This window comes from Scyliorhinus torazame, chromosome 16 (genome assembly GCF_047496885.1).
Source record: "Scyliorhinus torazame isolate Kashiwa2021f chromosome 16, sScyTor2.1, whole genome shotgun sequence".
Classification (NCBI taxonomy): domain Eukaryota; kingdom Metazoa; phylum Chordata; class Chondrichthyes; order Carcharhiniformes; family Scyliorhinidae; genus Scyliorhinus; species Scyliorhinus torazame.
Window position 1 is genome coordinate 29,524,541 of NC_092722.1, and position 8,746 is coordinate 29,533,286.

An 8,746-nucleotide genomic window follows, 5' to 3' on the forward strand; every position below is an offset into this window, starting at 1 on the left:
AGATCAAGACGAGCAGCGCAGGTTCAATTCCTGTACCAGCCTCCCCGAACAGACACTGGAATGTGGCGACCAGGGGCTTTTCACAGTAACTTCACTGAAGCCTACAATAAGTGGTTACTATTAGTGTGGAAGCATGCTCCCTGGCGCAGCAAACCACTAGCTCAGAAGTTCTGAGATACCATGATGTGTCCAGCTCTTTTGAGATTTCGACAATGCAGACTGACTAAAGATGGGTGGCACAGTGGGTTAGCACTGCAGCCTCAGTGACAGGAACCTGGGTTCAAATCCAGCCTTGGGTGCCTGTGTAGAGTTCGCACATTCTTGTGTGTGGGTTTTCTCTCTGTACAATGATGTGCCAGTTAGGTGGGGTTACAAGGATAGGGGAGTGAGCATAGGTAGGATGCTCTTGGAGGGTTGGTGCAAACTGTCAAAATGGCCATCTGCACTGTAGGAATTTTATGGATTCTTAACCAATGGGTGCAGGAAACCAATCTAATTCTGTAAATTGCCATGACGTGGAAATTATGGCACGGCTGAATGACTACAGTATGATTTTGGTTCAAGATGTGGGATTTAGACCAACTTCAGGGAAACAGGCAAAACTGGAATGGAAAAATGTGACACAGTTCTGATTCACATGGTCAGTGAGTCCAAATGTGTTCATTTTAAAATCTGGTTGATGGTGAAAGCAGAACCCAGTTACTTTTGAAAGGGAAGTGATAGTAATGAAAATCTCAATGGGCCAAACAACCTTCCCCCCCCCCCAAGCCTATTCAGTCTTCCTGGCTGAAACTTTCCATCCCAGGAAACCTGGTGAATCTTCTCTGCAGCCCTCCAGTGCAATAGTGTCCTGATAGTGGTTGAACCAAGACCTCTATGCTCTGGTTAATGAAGGCAAGTGTTCCCTATGATGTATTCACTGCCCTAAGCTGCCACCTTCAGAAATCCATTTAGGTCACTTTGTTCCTCAGTACTCTCTAGGGGGACTTCCGGTGGTGGCTATGGAGGGAGTGGTTGCACATTTGGTAGCTCCCGCTCAAGGTGGAGTTTTTTGGTCCTCTCCCTGTCTGAGGGGTGAGACTTTGGATGGAAAGAGGTATCGGAGTGCCAGGTGAATTGGTGCGGCTGGTGGATGGATCCACAAACTAGGAGTGGGTCAAGAAGAAGGCAGCTGGTGGAGTAGGAGAGTGTGGGCCACAGGTTAACATGGCAGAGGGCAAAGGCATGTTCTGCCCACCCAGTGGTCAAGCAACTGGTGGACTTTTTAAATGAGAAGTTCAGCCAGCAGAGGAAGGAGGACCTGGCCAAGGTGGTAGGTCTGTTCAAAGCAGGGATTGACCAATTGGAGCAGAGGCTGGAGTTCCAGGTCCAGGCGATCCAGAAAGTGGGGGAGCATGAGGGGCAGGTGGGGGTGATGTGGGAGACCCAAAAGAGGCTGAAGGTGGAGGACTAGTGCTGAAGTTTGGAGTGCTGTACCCGGCCTGCCTGTGGGTCACTTTCCAGAATTGAGAATAGGCGATGGAGGTTTTATGGGACAATGGCCTGGCAGTAGAAGGGGGACATTGAACTTTAAAAAATATATATTTTTATTAGGGTATTTGTAGTTTTTATAGTAATAATAACAGGAACATAAACATGGTACTGTAAACATTTCCATCCCCATCACATTCTTCACCCCCCCCCACCAATAAAGCAAAAGTCTAGCCACCCCCCCCTTGGATTTCTGCTTCTGCTGACATTTTAATTTTCCCCAAGAAAGTCGACGAACGGCTGCCACCTCCGGGTGAACCCGAACATTGACCCTCTTAGTGCAAACTTTATTTGCTTCAGACTGAGAAAGCCAGCCATGTCACTAACCCAGGTCTCCAATTTCGGGGGTTTTGAGTCCCTCCATATTAGTAAGATCCATCCCCGGGCTACCAGGGAGGCAAAGGCCAAGACGTCAGCCTCTTTCGCCCCCCTGGACACCCAGCACTCCAAAGATAGCCACCTCCGGACTCGGCATCACCCGTGTTTTGAGTACCGTGGACATAGCCTGAGCAAAACCTTGCCAAAACCCTCTAAGCGTCGGGTATGCCCAAAAAATGTGGTCATGATTTGCTGGGCCTCCCACGCACCTCGCACTCCTGTCCTCTACCGCAAAAAACTTGCTCATCCGGGCCACCGTCATGTATGCCCGGTGGACTACCTTAAATTGTATCAGGCTAAGCCTGGCACGTGATGAGGATGTGTTAACCCTGCTTAAGGCATCCGCCCATAGACCCGCCTCTAGCTTGCCCTTTAGGTCCTTTATCGGAGTTTCCTCCGACTCCATAATTTCTTGGTAGATATCTGATACCTTCCCCTCCCCCACCCAGGCACTGGAGATTACTCTCCTGTATCCCCTGTGGTGGCAGCAGCGGGAAGAACTTCTCAAGACGTCTCGTACCTGCAGATATCTAAACCCATTCCGTGCTGGCAATTCAAATTTATCCTCCAAAGCTTTCAAGCTGGGGAAGCTCCCATCTATAATAGATCTCCCATCCTCCCAATTCCTGCTCTCTGCCATCTTCGGAACCCACCATCCAGTCTTCCCAGTACAAACCGATGGTTATTGTAGATCAGGGTCCAAACCGATGCTCCCTCCACTTTTATATTTCCTCCACTGCCCACAGATTCTCAGAGCCGCCACTACGACCGGACTTGTGGAATATCGGGCCGGCGAGAACGGAAGAGGTGCCGTTATCAGTGCCCCCAAACTTGTGTTTTTACACGATGTTGCCTCCACTTGCTCTCACACCGACCGACCCCCCCCCAGTAGTAGTTACAAACGTTCAGCAGCACCAACCCCCCACCGGTGACTACGCTCCAAGACATTGAACTTTTGAGGAGGTGTTTTCTTTTGGTTATTTTTGGATAACTTTTTCTCCTTTGAAATGTTTTGTTGGGTTTGGCGGCGAGGTGCTTGGGGAGCATCAAGGGTGAGTGCACCTTTTATCTGTTTCTTGAGGAAGTGTGAACGGGGGTGGGGGGGGGGGGTGGTAGGAGGTTGAGAGGATTTAGGTGGGGGCTGCCATGCTAGTTGGGTGGGCTAGTTAACGGGGGCACAGTGGGTTGTCGTCAGGTGGTTGGAAAGGGGGATGGGGTTCCCCCTTTGGGGGAGGGGGGAAGCTGACAAGGGCATGGCTGCTGTGGTGCAATTGGAAAGGGAGTGATGAAAGTGGACATCAGAGGGTGGGCTGGGATGGTCGTGTGACATGGGCCAGGAGCTGGCCCAAAAAGGGATATGATTGATCAGCAGGGGAAGAGGGCGTGTGTGCCCCCCCCCCCCCGCCCCACAACCAGGCTGGTCACGTGAAACCTGAGGGGGTTGAATGGGCCGGTCAAACAGTCACGTGTGTTCGTGCACCTGTTGAGTCTGAAGGCGGTCGTGGCTTTTCCTCAAGAGATGCATTTAAAGACAGGGGACCAGACAAGGTTGAGGAAAGGATGGGTAGGGCAGGTGTTTTATTCGGGACAAGACATGAAGACAAGGGGGGTGGCGCTCGAGGTGGGGAATTTAGTGGCAGATTTGGGGGGGGAGGTTCGTGATGGCTAGTGGGAAGCTGGGGGGGGGGGTTGCCGGTGGTCCTCGTAAATGTTTATGCACTGAATTGGGATGATGTGTTTATGAGGCGGGTGCTGGGGAAGATTCCTGACCTGGACTCGCACCGGGTGATCATTGGGGGGGGGGAATTTTAACACGGTCACTGAGCCATGTTTGGAGCTGTCGAGCCCGAGGTCGGGGTGGGTGTCGGCGGTGGCGAAGGAGCAGAAGGGGTTTATGCGGGGGGGTGGACCCATGGAGGTTTGGTAGGCCGAGGGTGAAGGAATTTTCATATTTTTCCCAAGAGCACAGGGTGTATTCCCGGATTGACTTTTTTGTGGTGGACTAGGCGTTGTTGGTGGGGTTGGTCGATTCAGCGAGAAGGCGGAACGGGCAGAGTTGGAAAGGCTAGTGGAAGAGATTTTGAGGGTGAACAGGAGGTGGTCAGAGACCCCGGAGGCAGGGTTGTTGAGGGAGAAGCAGAAGCTCCAAGTGCAGTTTGGATTGGTGTCCACAGGGAAGGCGGTAGGGCAGTTGCGGAGGGGCAGAGTATGAGTACGGGGAGAAGACGAGTAGAATGCTGGCCCAACAACGTAGGAAACAGGAGGCGGCGAGGGAGATTGGTACAGTGAAGGATGGGATGGGAAGGGTGGTGCTGGACTCGGTGGGGGTGAATGGGGTGTTTGAGGTATTTCACAGGTGGTTGTATGAGTCGGAGCCCCCAGCCGGGGAGGAGGGAATGTGGCGGTTCCTGGATGGGTTGGACTTTCCCAGGGTGGACGAGGAGCGGGTGCAGGGATTGGGGGCCCCTAATGGGTTGAGGTTGGGGATGGAGAGTATGGGGGCGATGCAGCAGGGAAGGCCCCAGGCCCGGATGGGTTCCTGGTGGAGTTTTATAAAAAGTTTGGGGGGCACCTGTTGTGAGTAAGGGCATACAATGAGGCAAGGGAGAGGTGGGACCTCCCTCATACATTATCGCAAGCATAGACCAGTGAGCCTTACTTCTGTTGTGGGCAAAATCTTTGAAAGGTTTATAAGAGATAGGATGTATAATCATCTGGAAAGGAATAATTTGATTAGAGATAGTCAACACGGTTTTGTGAAGGGTAGGTCGTACCTCACAAACCTTATTGAGTTCTTTGAGAAGGTGACCAAACAGGTGGATGAGGGTAAAGCAGTTGATGTGGTGTATATGGATTTCAGTAAAGCATTTGATAAGGTTCCCCACGGTAGGCTACTGCAGAAAATACGGAGGCATGGGATTGAGGGTGATTTAGCGGTTCGGATCAGAAATTGGCTAGCTGGAAGAAGACAAAGGGTGGTGGTTGATGGAAAATGTTCAGCCTGGAGTCCAGTTACTAGTGGTGTACCACAACAATCTGTTTTGGGGCCACTGCTGTTTGTCATTTTCATAATGACCTGGAGGAGGGCGTCGAAGGATGGGTGAGTAAATTTGCAGATGACACTAAAGTCGGTGGATGTTGTGGACAGTGCAGACGGATGTTACAAGTTACAGGGGGACAACGATAAGCTGCAGCGCTGGGCTGAGAGGTGGCAAATGGAGTTTAATGCAGAAAAGTGTGAGGTGATTCATTTTGGAAGGAATAACAGGAAGACAGAGTACTGGGCTAATGGTAAGATTCTTGACAGTGTGGATGAGCAGAGAGATCTCGGTGTCCATGTACATAGATCCCTGAAAGTTGCCACCCAGGTTGAGAGGGTTGTTAAGAAGGCGTACGGTGTGTTAGCTTTTATTGGTAGAGGGATTGACTTTCGGAGCCATGAGGTCATGTTGCAGCTGTACAAAACTCTGGTGCGGCCGCATTTGGAGTATTGCGTGCAATTCTGGTCACCGCATTATAGGAAGGATGTGGAAGCATTGGAAAGGGTGCAGAGGAGATTTACCAGAATGTTGCCTGGTATGGAGGGAAGATCTTATGAGGAAAGGCTGAGGGACTTGAGGCTGTTTTCGTTAGAGAGAAGAAGGTTAAGAGGTGACTTAATTGAGGCATACAAGATGATCAGTGTATTGGATAGGGTGGACAGTGAGAGCTTTCTTCCTCGGATGTTGATGTCTAGCACGAGGGGACATAGCTTTAAATTGAGGGGAGATAGATATAAGACAGATGTCAGAGGTAGGTTATTTACTCAGAGAGTAGTAAGGGCATGGAATGCCCTGCCTGCAACAGTAGTGGACTCGCCAACACTAAGGGCATTCAAATGGTCATTGGATAGACATATGTACTGCGCTGTAATGTTCTATGTTCAATGTGGATCATACTGTCCGATAACGATGTTGAATGTGGACGCTAAGTTGTTGGCGAAGGTGTCAGCTTCACGAGTTGAGGACTGTGTGCCGGGGGTGATAGGTGAGGACCAAAAGGGGTTTGTGAAAAAGGTGTTGGCAAATGTGAGGAGGTTGCGTGACATGATGATGTCTGATGCCCCCGGAGGGGCAGGAAGTGGAAGTGGCGATGGACGCGGAGAAGGCTTTCGACAGGGTGGAGTGGGGATATCTGTGGGAGGTGCTGGGCCGGTTTGGGTTTGGGCAAGGGTTTGTGGACTGAGTCCGGTTGCTGTATAATGCACTGGTCGCAAGTGTGTGGACGAACTGGGTGGGTTTGGGATATTTCGGGTTGTGTCGTGGGACAAGGCGGGGTGCCCGCTCTCCCCTATGTTATTTGCCTTGACTGTACAGCCATTGGCAATGACGCTTAGAATGTCGAGAGATTGTGCAGGGGAGGGGCATCAAGCACAGGGCTTTGCTGTATATGGACGACCTATTATATATTTTGGACCATTGGGGGGCATTGGCATAATGATTTTAACATTTTAGAGTATCCAATTCTTTTTTTCCCAATTAAGGGGCAATTTAGCGTGGCCAATCCACCTACCCTGCACATCTTTTTTTGGGGTTGTAGGGGTGAGACCCATGCAGACACAGGGAGAATATGCAAACTCCGCACGGATAGTGACCCAAGCCGGGAATCGAACCTGGGGCCCTGGGGCGATTCCCGCATTCACATCCAAGTGGTTAATGTATTTCACAAACAGCAAGGATCCCAGCACCGATCCTTGTGGTACACCTGGTCACAGGCTTACAATCACCCTTTGCCTCCTATTAACAAGCCCATTTTGGATCCAATTTGCCACGGTACCTTGGATCCCATGGACTCTAACCCTTTGGACCAGCCTTCCATGTGGGAGCTTGCCAAAAGTCTTACTGAAGTCCATCTAAACCACATCAACTGTGCTACCCTCATCAATATATCTAGCTAATAGAATCCATAGAGTGCAGACGGAGGCCATTCGGCCCATCAAATCTGCATCAATCCTCCGAAAGAGCGCCCTAACTAAGCCCACTCCCTCGCCCTATCCCTGTAACCCCACCTATCCTGCACATCATTGGGCACTCGGGCAATTTTAGCAAGGCCAATCCATCTAATCTGCACATCTTTGGATTGTGATTGGAAACCGGAGCACCCGGAGGAAACTCACACAGATACGGGGAGAACATACAAACTCCACACAGTCACCCAAAGGCTGAAATCGAACCCGGGTCCCTGGCACTGTGAGGCAGCAATTCTAGCCACAATGCCGCCATTACCTTTTCAAAAAACTCAATTAAATTAGTTAGGATTTCCCATCAATTAAACTTGCTGACTATCTCTGATCAATCCCTGCCTTTCCATGTGTTGATTAATCCTGTCTCTCAAAAATGTTTCCAATTATTTCCCTACAACTGACTAACAGGCCTGTAATACCTGGCGTATCCCTGCTTCCCCTGAATAAAGGTACCACATTATCATCCAGCCACCTGGCACTCCACCTGCAGCCAGCAAAGATTTAAGTATCTCCATCAGGGCCTCAGCAAACCCCTCCCTTTCCTCCCATAGCAGCTTGGGATACATCTAGTCAGGCCCTGGGGACTTACAGCACCTTTATGCCCACTAAAAATTTCTAATACCTCATACTTAATAATCTTAATGTGCTCTAGAACGTAAATGTCCCAACTGAAATTTCCACCTCCCATATCTTTCCCCTTAGTGATTATGGATGAAAAATATTCATTGAAGACCTCACCCACGTACTCCGGCACCACACACAGATTGCCCATTTGTTCGCTATTGGGTCCCACTCTTTCCCTGGTCATCATCCTGTGCTTATAGCATTCTAGTTCAGAACAAATGGGATCTTTTGACAGCTATACTGTTAAACAGAGAGGATAATTACATAGCCAGGATTAGCAAGCTGACAGAAAATACAAAATTCTCTGAAATTTGGAGCTGTGTATTCATAACTCTGAGGCTGCCCTTTATTTCCCATGTCTTGGTGCCGATAAACTGGACACTCAGAACAGCCCCTGCCCTTCTCACTTAACCACTTGTTTAAACATTCTGGTTTTCTTTGTCGCTCGAAAGTAACAGGTCCCACCTTTCCTGGGTTCTGCATTGCCTGATGTGCCTATACCCATTTTTCTTTCCAATGTGCAGTGCCTTATATTTGGAATAAATTGCATCTCCCACTGTTTTACCAAGCTACAGATTTTATCTAACTCCTTCCCTAGGTTTTGCAGCCTTTGACTTCAGACTTCACCACACCCTCACTTTATGCCCTCAGACCCGGCACCTAGCTCAAGGTCTACAGAGCAGTACCCAATTTTCTTTTTCCAATTAAGGGGCAATTTAGCGTGGCCAATCCACCTACCCTGCACATCTTTGGGGTGTGGGAGTGAAATCCACGCAGACACGGGGAGAATGTGCAAATTGCACACGGACCGTGACCCAGGGCTGGGGTCGAACCCAGCTCCTCGGCGCCGTAGGCAGCAGTGCTAACCACTGTGCCACCGTGCTGCCCGAGGTCAGCAGAGCAGTGATACCTGCCCTCCTATATGGCTCCAAGACGTGGACTGTACACTGCAGACACCTAAAAACCCTGAAGAAGTACCAAGATGCTAGATGCTGCAAATCAATTGGCAGGATAGATGCACCAACGTCAATGTTTTCACTCAGGCCAACGTCCCTACCATCAAAACATTGACCACACAATCAGTTGCGCTGGGCAGGCCACTTTGCCCGAATGCCTGGCACGAAACAAGTGCTCTATTTGGAGGGGGGGCAGAGGAAATGCTTCAAGGGCACATTCAAAACCTCCTTGAAAAGTGCAACATAATAATAATAA